This window comes from Saimiri boliviensis, chromosome Y (genome assembly GCF_048565385.1).
Source record: "Saimiri boliviensis isolate mSaiBol1 chromosome Y, mSaiBol1.pri, whole genome shotgun sequence".
Taxonomy (NCBI): Eukaryota; Metazoa; Chordata; class Mammalia; order Primates; family Cebidae; genus Saimiri; species Saimiri boliviensis.
The window spans coordinates 2758865-2771596 of record NC_133471.1 but is presented as its reverse complement, the minus strand read 5'-3'; the positions used below and the strand labels follow the sequence as shown (position 1 = coordinate 2771596).

General features: G+C 38.8%; 1 non-coding gene across 1 annotated transcript; it reads right to left on the bottom strand.

The window, feature by feature from the left end:
- Positions 1-12180: 12180 nt before the first annotated feature.
- LOC141583090 (U4 spliceosomal RNA) lies at positions 12181-12321 on the bottom strand. Its single transcript, XR_012515843.1, has one exon. It is a non-coding gene; the product is annotated as a U4 spliceosomal RNA (small nuclear RNA).
- Positions 12322-12732: the final 411 nt, after the last annotated feature.

The following is a 12732-nucleotide window of genomic DNA, read 5'->3' as shown; positions in this document are numbered from 1 at the left end:
TACATCCAAAGGTTTATAAATCATTCTACCATAAGGACACATGCACACGAATGTTCATTGCAGCACTGTTTACAATTGGAAAGACCTGGAACCAACCCAAATAACCATCGATGATAGATTGGACAGAGAAAATATGGTACATATATACACCATGAATATTATGCAGCCATCAAAAACGATTCATTTGCGTCCTTTGTAGGGATATGGATGAACCTGGAAACCATCATTCTCAGCAAACTGACACAAGAGCAGAAAACCAAACACATGTTCTCACGCATAGGTGGGTGTTCAACAATGAGAACGCATGGACATAGGGAGGGGAGCATTACACACTCGGGTCCCTTGGGGAAAAATGGGGAAGGGATGGGTGTAGGGAGGTGGGAAGAGATTGCATGGGGAGAAATTACTGATACAGGTGAAGGGAAGCAAGGCAACAAACCACACTGCTATGTCGGTACCTATGCAACAATCTTGCATGTTCTCCACATGTATCCCAAAACTTAAAATGCAATTTTAAAAAATCCTCTAAAAATGCTCTATTCTAACTTAGCTTGGAAAAAAAAATAAGCATTTATTCATAAATATTCCCCAAACTCCTAGAAATGTAGAAACTGATATAAATGTTTTTCAGGTTAACACAATTTACATAAAACATAGTTAAATAAGATCAATTTTATATTTTTCATATAATAAAACAAGTAATATTATACTTACTAGATACTTAAAATCTTAAAACTTATAGATTGATTCTTATTAAGTTCTTATTCTTATAAAAATATTTCAATAATAATTTTTTATAGTACATCTGCCTAATAATAGTTTCCAAAGTATATTTGGTAATTTTTTTTTTTTTTTTTTTTTTTTTTTTTTTGAGACGGAATTTCACTCTTGTTACCCAGGCTGGAGTGCAATGGTGCGATCTCGGCTCACCACAACCTCTGCCTCCTGGGTTCAGGCAATTCTCCTGCCTCAGCCTCCTGAGTAGCTCGGATTACAGGCGTGTGCCACCATGCCCAGCTACTATTTTGTATTTTTAGTAGAGACGGGGTTTCACCATATTGACCAGGATGGTCTCGATGTCTTGACATCTTGATCCACCCGGTTCAGCCTCCCAAAGTGCTAGGATTAAAGGCTTGAGCCACCGCGCCCGGCCCATTTGATAATTTTTAGCCTTAAAATTAAGCAGACTAAAAGATTTGCATTAAATATCTAGATCATTTACAAATAAGATACAATGCTAAATCATTAATTACTGAACATAACTAATTCAATTTTATATAGTTTTGTCCCCTATTGTTATGGAGAGAATAAAAATATTTTGGCCTGTTAATAAACTTTTTTTTTTTTTTTTTTGTCTACAACACTGAGAAATTGTAATATGAGGAAACAACACTGTAGATGTTGGGAGATCGTATACTCATATATTTTCTAATCTACTATAGAATGTTAATATATGACAATTTAAAATTTTCCACTTCCTAGTTTACTCTGGGAAATAAAGATTACTACGTGTTAAAAATATAATCTATACATAAAATTACTAGAAATAATAGAATAACAAGAAACTCTATGCAAAGTATGCAGAAAAAGTAAGGCAAGTTATGCAAATAAAGTAGGTTGTATTTTTTATAAGAAGAACTATACTAAATACACAAGTAAAAAGAGATATCTGACCTTCCCTGTGTTATATTTGACTTGGTAAAATGTTATGTTTTCAGAAATTATATAAAATTTCTGGAAATTTATCAATGTCCTCCTTATCCATGCTATGTGCTGTTATAGTGTTATGAGTCATATTTTCAATTAATATTTTAAATGTCATATGCCATGGACAAAATTTAATATCCTTGTCTGTTGTGATATAATCAACTCTCATCAGATCTTTTGTCATAGTCATTTCATGCTCTTTGTCATTTAGATATTATTTAGCCCTGATGCTTACCTACAAGCTTCTGCAATCAGCTATGGATCAGAATATTCGTCTCCAACACAGGACTCCCTCTGAGACTCACAGAAAAGACTATGACAGGTACTCTGGTTACAGGCTTCTGATATTGCTCAAATAACTTTAAGACCATACACTTGACTCAGTGAAGCTGTCCAGAAGTCTATTTGAGAAACTGATGGGTTCATGACACTGCCAACCCAAGATTCAGCAAGACTGGAATTGAGTACATGGCACTGAATAAAGTGATGAAAATTGATTACAATTTTATAGATTCTTTTGAGTATTGCTGGTTCTTTAATGTTATAGTTTCTGAATTTAACAAATCTCTCTCTTAAGCTAACTATAACTCACAACAATTAAGATTACATTTATTTAAATAGAAATGAAGCATTTATCTTTTTCCTCAACCGATTTCTCCAGAATTTTGAAATTCTTACTGAACACTCTTATTTTCCTGACAATATAGTTTTTAGCAGAAGTCCAATAAAAATCTGTCCACCTTAGAACAGGACATAATTGGAAACTTTGTTTATATTATCAAGTCTTTTACTGGAATATCATATTTAGCAACAGTGTACCTAAGATTAGTTATGACCAGCAATTTTAAGGAACTAAGGTTGATTTTTATGGACCCAATCCTTACAAAGCAGTCTGAGAAAAGTCAGCAGGATGTCTAGATTACAAGATTCACATCCTTACATATTAGTAAGAAAGGTCCTTTCCTTGTAGGCCCAGGAATTTGGGGATAGTTTGGGGGCCTCAAAAAGAGAGGAATTCACTCAAAGATATTAGGACTGCAGCTGAAATTTGACAGTATGTTCTGGGCTTGGCATTTAGCCTCAATAAGGCCTTTAAAACTCCAATCTGTGATACCGTAGGAAATCTTGCAGCAAAGAAACTTGAAAGCACCTATGTGGTCAGCTCCTGGTTTTGCTGCACTTACATAAACAATCAGGCAAAATCTAACAAAGTTAGACTTATTTTGAAAACAAGAATAATCTTTCATTATCTATGATCAAAAATGATGGTTACTACAGAGGAAAATTTTATGTTTCAATGAAAAACTCAGCCAGGCTTGGTGGCACATGCCTATAATTCCAGCACTTAGTTAACCCAAGAGTTCAAGACCAGCCTGGGCAACACAGCAAAACACTGTCTCTACTAAAAATACAAAAATTAGCTGGGCATGATGGCATGTGCCTGTGGTCCCAGATAATCAATAGGCTGAGGAGGAAGGCTTTCTTGTACCCAGGAGATAGAGGGTGAAGTAAGCTGAGCACTCCATCCTCAGCCATAGAGCCAGACCCTATTTCCAAAAAAAAAATTGTTTAAATAGGAAAACTATAGCCCTTGTGGGTTATCAGATTCTAGTCTTATTTCTTTTCTTTGGGCTATTTTTAACTCTTTGTAAACTGGATCCTGCCATCTGATGAATTTTGTCACATGATACATGTGGAACAAACAGCCAAGTATTGTCTCCCCTACTAATGTATTGATTGTCAGATAATTTGAAGGCCTCCAGTCCTGGAACAAAGAAGAGGAAGGTTTGGTCCCCAAAATGCATAACCAAATTGTAATACATTTATGCAATGAAATACTATTTCACCATAGAAAGGAACAAGCTATAAACTCACACGAAGACATGAGTGATTTTTTTATGCACATTGCTCAGTGGAAGAAGAAAGAATCCTCACAATGTGACCCTATTTAATGAGATTCTGGAGAAGGGAAACTACACAGATGAGAAGCCATTGGCTGCATGAGGTGGGGATTTTAATTGTTCCATATGATATTTTAATGGTATATACCTGCCACTATCCATTTGTAAAAAATTGCAGAATTGTACAGCTAAATGGGTAAAACAAATGGTATTCAAATTAAGTAATATTATTCAAGATGTGAAGTATCTCAGCACAGAATCCATAATGTGAAAAATAATTTAACTATGTTACAAATTACAATGGTTTGCATGTGGTTTGTTTCTGCAAAAACTCATGTTGAAATTTGACCCCCAAGTTGGCAGTGTGGGGAGGTGGGGCCTAGTGGAAGGTGTTTGGATTATGGAGATCGATCCCTCATGAATAGATTAATGCCCTCCCATGGCAGTGAGTTCTGTCTGCTCTCACAGGAATGGATTAATCCCTCCAAGAGTAGATCTTCAAAAGAGTATTGCTTCCTTGGCTTCCCCCGTGCTTTCACTCTTGCTGTGATCTCTGCTGCACCCCTTGCTCAACTTCAACTTTCCACCATGAGGCAAAAAACACTGAGGCCCCACCAGATGCAACTGCCCAATCTCGGACATTCCAACCACCAGCATTGTGAGCCAAATGAACCTTCTTTACTTACAAATTACCCTGCCTCAGGTATTGTGTTACAGAAGCACAAAATGGACTAAGACACAAATGTGGGAAACAACTCTCTGAAGGTGTAGGGGAAACAGTGCCGACCTAATCTCTTTAACAATGAATAAAATCTGTAGGCTGAAGGAAAATAAACTATACTTCATCATTGGATTCCATTTTATAAAGTTCTTTCCAACAGGGATAATGGTGAACAATTGTAAAACCACAGTATCTGTATCTGGAATCAGACAATGAGTTATATAAGCTGAAGATGGTAGGAACCATGTCCCTCACTGTTGAAGTGGGAGGTTATAAATTAGCAAGGGGAGAAGGGTAGAAAGATTCATGTGATAGTAGATCAGAGGTGAAGACATCAACATAAACTTGTGTTTAGTTTAATACAGATACATACAGTTCCACATCAAACCCTTCCTAACTAGGTGTATATAGGTAAGTGATATACATACATATACTTTCTAGCATTGCTAATGAAAGACAAGACACAATGTGCTCACTCAGCAGCCAGATATAAGTTTTCCTGCCATTCTGAAAGGAATCAGGCTCTTTGAAGAAATGTCTGATACTAGAACTGGGACAGTAAATATATGAGCCAGGATAATCTTGAAGTATCAGTAAGTAAGTACTAAAAAAAATTGAAATATGTAAAAGGAAAATAGGAGCCAATAAAAAAGAGCTACTGCTGGCCAACACAGGAATGAACTGTTCAACATAACGCTGCAGTGTTTAATACTAACTAAAGCTTCAAGTAATTATCTAGGTGTCTCCATCTGCATATGTAGATGAATAAACAAATGGAGATGAATAGAAATCTCCTTTGCAAAAGAATTCTGAATACCTAATGTAGACACTCAGCCATCTAGAAGGTGGAGATAATGCCTCACACCATGAGTATTGACTTTATGTATGTGTAAACTTATTTTTCATATATTTTCTTGTGCTTTGGATGTGATCTTGGTTAATTATCTAAAATGGTGTTCACTTTAGACTAGGGAAAAAAAAGTAACCTTACAGATTCGATTTCAATTCATGGATAAATATTTTAACAAGATTGACTTTGTAAAAATATGTTCCAATGGCTGATTGACTCATTGTGACTGGATCACTTATTCCAAATTCTTCTTCGTCTTATTTTTTTCCAGTGTCTACCTTTTAGTCATAATACATCAGAATCAAATATTGGCCACTAAGAAAAAATATTCAAAGAAAAGAACATAAACCGAACTTTTGACTATCATAATTCAATGTTTCACCACAACATTTTCTATAACAAAAGTTTAAAAGGTTATTCAAAGTCAATTTCCTCAATAAGGCTTTGCAGAAAATGAGGAAACTAGAGAAACAAAATTGGCAGGACATCCTATGAGTGATTTTAGATGTTTCTATGTTTTATGGGGAAAAAATATTTTACCTTTAAAATAATCACAAAGAGTTATAGGAAACCCAAACTGCAATGTTTCCAAATTTAGTTGAACTTCTATGTAATTATTTAGCTAGTCAAGAAGGTGATACTTTTCAAAAAAATCTGCCCTGTTTGTGTAATAAAATACATAATGAATAATTAATGCTCATAGGACAACATGTTAGACCTTTTGAAAAAAAAAAATATTGGGGACCCCAAATTACTAAGCTAAAGTGAGAAGTCAAGCTGTGAACTGCTTAGGGCAAACCTACCTCCCATTATTTCCAAAGTCACCCATCAGCTCACCCAGATAAATGCATATCTGATTGCCTCATTTGGAAAGGGTAATCAGCAACTCAAAAGAATGAAACCATTAATCTTTATCTACCTATGATCTGGAAGCCCCCAGTTTGGCCTTCTCTTCAAGTTGTCTCACCTTTCTGGACTGAACCAATGTACATCTTACACATAATGATTGATATTTCATGTCTCCCTGAAATGTATAAAATCAAGCTGTGCTCCTACCGCCTAGGGCACATGTTGTTGGGACCTCATGAGGATACATCACAGGTGTGGGGCTCCTCAAACTTGGCAAAATAAACTCCCTAAAAAAAAATCTAAGACCTGTCTCAGATTTTTGGGGTTCATACATGTAATGTAGGATATTAACGTTTGTAAAACACACATTATTTTATCTACTATTAAAACTATACTGCCAATTAACCTTAGACTTTCTCAACAAGAAAAACAAAAAATGTTGATGAGGTATGAATAATATATTTAAACTTAAATAGTGTTGCAAGTTTTAATATGCCTACTTTACATTTTTTAATATGCCTGTTTTGACTACTTTAACGCTATAAGACAAATTAGTAATTAAAACATGAATAAAAGTATTTACAGAGGGTGGACATGTTTCCTCCAGCCTCAGGCTTGGGGTGACTTGAAAGGCTACTGCCCACCACCAGCTTTCATTTCAGCTGTCCTGATGGTGGCTCTAAGCGTTTCTCCTTTCTCTATATGTAGACCTCACCCCCAAAACAAACCCAAATCTTATAATATGTTAGGGCACACTACGATGATGAGCAGCCAAAGCCTCAAGCAAAGGATGCTTCTGAAAAAAAGACTTGTAGAATATAATGTGTGAAAGTAAAGCCAGTGTAGGAGTTCCTTCCTCTGCACATGGGGAGCAGACATGAAGCTTTTGCCTCACCTTCCTCACGTGGCCTGCAGCCACATCTCCCCAGGTCAGACTTGAGGAGAACAAAACTTTAGTCTTCACTGTGGACACACTACCAGGTGCTCCGAAGCCATGGCCTCTCCTCAGTTGGGTCCTGAGAAGAACAAAGCTCAACTTCTAATTCTAACCCTGTCCTTAGACATTGATCCTGACCCTAAACCTGATCCATGCCCTGGTCAACAATTCTGACCCTGACTTTGACCCTGACTTTTATCGTGACCCTGACCATGACCTCACCTCTAACCACACTTCCAGCCCTGACCCTGACCCAGACCCCAATTCTAACCCTGTTATTATTACTACAATGTATCTCTAATCTTACCCTCTAGTGATAAACAGCTGTATCCAAACGTGCTTTTTGATTATTTAACTTATTTCCTTGAATTTAAGGACATCCAAAAGGAGACATTATTATATATTATGCAGTCCCTCTGAGTGGTATGGCTTCAGATAAGAAGTTCTAATACATTGCAAGACAGAAGAAGTGTGAAGGGTAGCAACACTGGGTTGTCAGGAATGCATGTTGGCATTCACTATCATCATTGGCGCTGTTGTCCACATATTTTCAGTTCTTTTTTTATGAATGCATTCTGACTGTTCCCACTTAAATTTTTGCATGGCCACATAATTTTCTTTTCTTTCTTTTTTTTTTTTTTTTTTTTTTTTTTGCCATCGCAGGTGAGAAGAGATAATATGTGACTTTTTCAGGAGAAATCTCCAAGAAACAGTTCTATCCAGCATGCTTTTTGTCTTTTCTAGATCAATGGGGTATTGATGGTACCTCCTTCATTCTCGATTCCTGTGTTAGGACAACACGGCACAAAGTGACAACTCATCCGAACTATGAAGAGATGCAAATAAATAAGAGATGATTTTGAACCACTGAAACTTGGAGGTTATTTGTCACCATGGTTTAACCTGGCTCCCACTGACTGATGCAGGGCTGAAGAATGAGTCAGAACTGGGTCTGGACATGTGAAGTGCACTCCTCCAGGCTAAGTAAAATTCAAGTCTTGTTGCAAAGGTAACAGTGAGCACAATGTGTTATTAGCATGCGTGTGGGATACATAAGGTATGTCAAGTGAGAATAATGATAAGCTCAACTTTAAAAGACAGTGCTAATTTGGACTGTGGAGAGATTTCGGTGTACTACTTAGAATTTGAGACTGTGATGGCTGAACGAACTCATTAAGAACCCTAAATGAAGGCTTGGGATACATATTTGATGGTGTCTAATATAACAATTATTCATCCTAGAGTGGGCAGAGTCCTTTATCTCATTCTATGGAGACTTCCAAAAGAAAAAACACCTGCATTTCTCCAATAACCCACATCAAGAGATTTTTCTGCACTTCTGAGGTGTGGCTAACACTCCTCACCTTTCATTCTGTCCTCAGTGTTTTGGGGAAACACTTTTAAGTCTCTATGACTTACAGGTTAATAAGTGGTCCTTATAATTACTTCCAGAGATAGAAAAGACTAATGGTGAGGGAGTCTGAGATCATAGCAGCAAGCAGACATGCATGCTTAGCAGCCACGTGGCTCATCTGCTAGATTACTACATGCTATGTTCTGTGATGTTGCTTAACACAATGGGACTCTCTCCTGACTCAGAAGGTTTAGTTGTTCACCTACTTCTTTTTTCTGCCCTCCTAGGCTCCTAAAAGGAAAAGAACTCTGGGATGATACAGTGAGTCAAAGGAATGCCAACCGTCTCACAGTAGAATAAAGATCCCTAAAAAATCCCTGGCCTAAGAAGACAGCCTTGTCTGGATAAGTCTGAATGTGCTGACAGTGGACATGGGAGCATGAAGGTGATCAAAATGTACACATTAAAGAACTTCCACACAGATTGCAAGAAAAAAGGGAGGAATGGAGATGGAGCACGAGTCCCTAAAATAAAAGTAGATGTTTTGAGATCAGTTATATTCTTTCTGACAAAAATGAGAGACAGAAACCAAAGTTTAGCCTGAGGCGACAATTAACTGGACAATAAGCCAGAGGTACATGTGGTGTAGACTGATTTAAATGTTCTCCCTTATATTAATATAAATACTAAATTAATATCATATAAATATAAACACTTGGGTCCACAGTAGTTTTAAAGGAGATCTCACAAACAGGGTTGGCTTTTGAAGGTTGGCACTGATGGTCTAGAGAATTTATTTTGGTCCAGAGAGAGAAAGAGATAAATTTCTCGGGTCCCTTCAGGAAGGCATCTGGCTTTGCCTCTCCTTGTATGTTTGAACTAGGCATACAGCAAAAGAAGACAGAATGTCACAGATTTAAGGTGTGAAAAATCACCGGGTGCTTTAAGAAGCCTGGGATTCTTCTTGGAAAAATAAGTTTGTGGAGACAAAATGAGTTGGAGAAGGTTGTTATTGAAGTGAAGCAGAATTGCTTTTAGTAATCTGCTTATTACCCTCACCCCCACTGCCTTAACCTCTAACCTTAAACACTAACCCCGTGAACCTACCCCTACCCCTACCCCAATCCCTCATCCTACTCTTTAACCCTGACCCTTGACCCTTGACCCCAACCCACAAACCGCAACACCAACCCTAAACTTAACCTCTAACCCTACCACTAACCTTAACCCATTATATCTGCCCAGATTCTCCAGCAGAATTAGGGACCCTTGGCTCCCAGCTGTGCACCACTGCATTTGGCACAGGACTCCATAGCAGTCCCCGAATAGGCACCCAAATGCCCATTGTGCCAGCCATGCAGTGGAAGCCCTTGCTATATTCTCACCTCCAGAACCAGGGCCCAGCACCTGCATCAGGCCACTCAGGGTTGAAGAGAGCTGGGACACCCAAGGTCTTCATAAGACCAAGGCTATCTCATGCCTCCTATCACAGAGGGAGACACAGACCCAGCAGCATCACACGCCCCCTCCTTCCTTCCACAGCAGCTCGGCAACCTTCCAAGTCAAGGGCCCTTCCCTGATGACACTCCAAGCAGAAATCACTGGACTTTAACACAGTGAGGCTGCACACATTATTCTTTGTAGATGCCCCCTTAGGCCGCTGGGAGAGAAGGTGGTAGAGGGACCCTCATGTTGCCCTGTTGTATACATGCTCTTGTTTATATGACTGCAAGCCACTTATGAGAAACTCAAGCTGAAACACTACTTGTTTCCAATGTTTTGTCAGAGAGGATTTACATTGTATGCTCGCAAACAAGCTAGCCACAGAGCACAGTGACTACTTCCTCTCTTAAGTCACTCTGAGGGCCTCCACATCAGTACTAGAATTGGAACATTGATGGAGAAGAACTGGGTTGTTGAGGTTGTACTGGATACTTGCTTGACACCAGCCTCCCCTCAACTAAGCTTACCAACAGCCCAGATCCTGCCTGATAAATCAGACATTTTAACACACAGCTCTCGATAGCAGGACTTACAGATGCAAAACTCGAAGGCAAAGGATTGTCTCAACTTGTTCATGTATCAAGGAACTAAAACACTGCCTAGCACAGGTGCACCATCAACCTTATTATTAAATATGCCTGTATATTTTATTTATCTTTGATTGTGGAAGTCATGTGATAAACATTGTGGACTAATGAGAATCCTGTCTGGTGGACCCCCAGATCTACCAACACAGAGAAGGCATCCACAAACATATGAAGTACAGAGGCTAAGTTTTATCTAAAACTGTCTCTCAGCTTCAAAGTGGCCTGGCAGTCACAGAAACAGCCACGTGGGTTCTGGCCCATATGAGGAGTCAAGCTTTCAGCTTGAGGCACCCCACTGCACCTGCAAAATCAAGTTGTGCCTAACAAAGAAGAAACAGCCAGCCTACTCTCCCTAATGAATGATTATCCCTGGGGCCTGAAAATATTGGGGGAAAACTCCTCCCTCCTCAGGCTTGATCTCAAGGTACAAGACCACATGCAGCATGGGTCAGCAAGTGAGTAGAAGCCAGAAAAGGGCAGACTAGACGACAAGGATCCCCTGAAGATCAGGAGAGAGGCTGTCTAGGTACCACGGTGCAGTTACATCAGACTGAACACATCCCATTTACAGGAGTCTAGAAAACCCCAGCCTCACCATCACTTAGGTCTGACACCATTTTAGGTCTCAGCCCGTCTGCACCCAGGCACTCATGAAAACATCATGTTGTGGCCGAGCGCGGTGGCTCAAGCCTGTAGTCCCAGCACTTTGGGAGGCCGACAAGGTCAAGAGATCAAGACCATCCTGGTCAATATGGTGAAACCCCGTCTCTACTAAAAATACAAAAAAGTAGCTGGGCATGGTGGCACATGCCTGTAATCTGAGCTACTCAGGAGGCTGAGGCAGGAGAATTGCCTGAACCCAGGAGGCGGAGGTTGCGGTGAGCCGAGATCACACCTGGGTAACAAGAGTGAAACTCAGTCTCAAAAAATAAAAAAAAAAGAAAAAGAAAAAAAGAAAACATCATGTTGCTCCACACCACCTGGAGCTGTTATGCTGGCGCTGTCAGTGTTCGAATCAATAATAATGCCTTGCACCTAATATCTGAGGTGGTAATCCAAGAGTGATATCTACGTGACATGCCTCCTCCTCCACCCTCCATATCCGAGTGATCACCAAGGTTACAAGCCAGCCAGGGAAGGTAGCTCTAGCCTGTAAGCCCAGTACTTTAGGAGGTTGACACATGTGGATCACCTGAGGTCAACAGTTCAAGACTGTTCTGGCCAACATTGGAAAAGCCTGTCTCTACTAGAAATTCAAAAATTAGCCCCTGTGGTGGCAGGAGCCTGTAATTTCAGCTACTCAGGATGCTGAAACAGGAGAATCGCTTGATCCTGGAGGGCACAGGCTGCAGTGAGTCGAGATCATGCCATTTGACTCCAGCCTGAGCAATAGAGCAAGACTCTGTCTCAAAAAAAAAAGAAAAAAAAAAGAAAAGAAAAGAAAAGAAAAAAAAAGAAAGAAAAGAATTAGTATAATTTTGTCTCCAGAGGAGGGGTCTTGTCCCAGACCCCAGCAACAGAATTTTGACTCTCACATGAAATGAAAGTTATGGCAACTCGCAGCCTAGTGACTTTAAAAGAGTTTATTAGCCACTACTAAGTGATAGAGGAGGGAGTCCTTAGAAAGCAAGAGAAGGAACACCTGCCTCAACCTCCCAAGTAGGTGGAATTACAGGTGTGCACCACCATATCCAGCTAATTTTTTTGTATTTCTTTTCCATTTTAATTTATTTTTATTTATTTATTTATTTATTTATTTTTTAAAATTCGATCCCTGTAGAGACTTCTAATTATTGCCAATCCTGACTATATTTCCAGTCGTCATGGCGAGGTATTGGAAAAAGTTTTCAATAAGCAATAATCGCACCTCAGGTAAACCTCACTGGCTACGATACTGTCACTGTGCAAAGCTTTTTATTTTTGTTTTTATTTTTATTTTTATTTTATTTTAGTAGAGACTGGGTTTCCCCATGTTGGCCATGCTGGTGTCCAACTCCTGGCCTCAGGTTGTCTGCCCTCCTTGGCCTCCCAAAGTACTGGGATTGCAGGTGTGATTACTTAATGTTTACATTAATGTAAACTTTAATGTAAACATTAAGTAATCACACCTGTAATCTCAGAACATTAATTTACAAACAGAATTACTTAAGGTTTGTTTACTTAGGTTATTAAGAATAGTGTTGTCTCTTATGAAGGATTGTGATCAGTTTGTGTCAGGCTATTAGTATTGCCATTTTTCTTTGTTACTATTGATTTTAACAATAATTTATGAATGTACTATTATCTTTAAAATTTATTTTTAAATTAAGAATGCTTTTTGTTT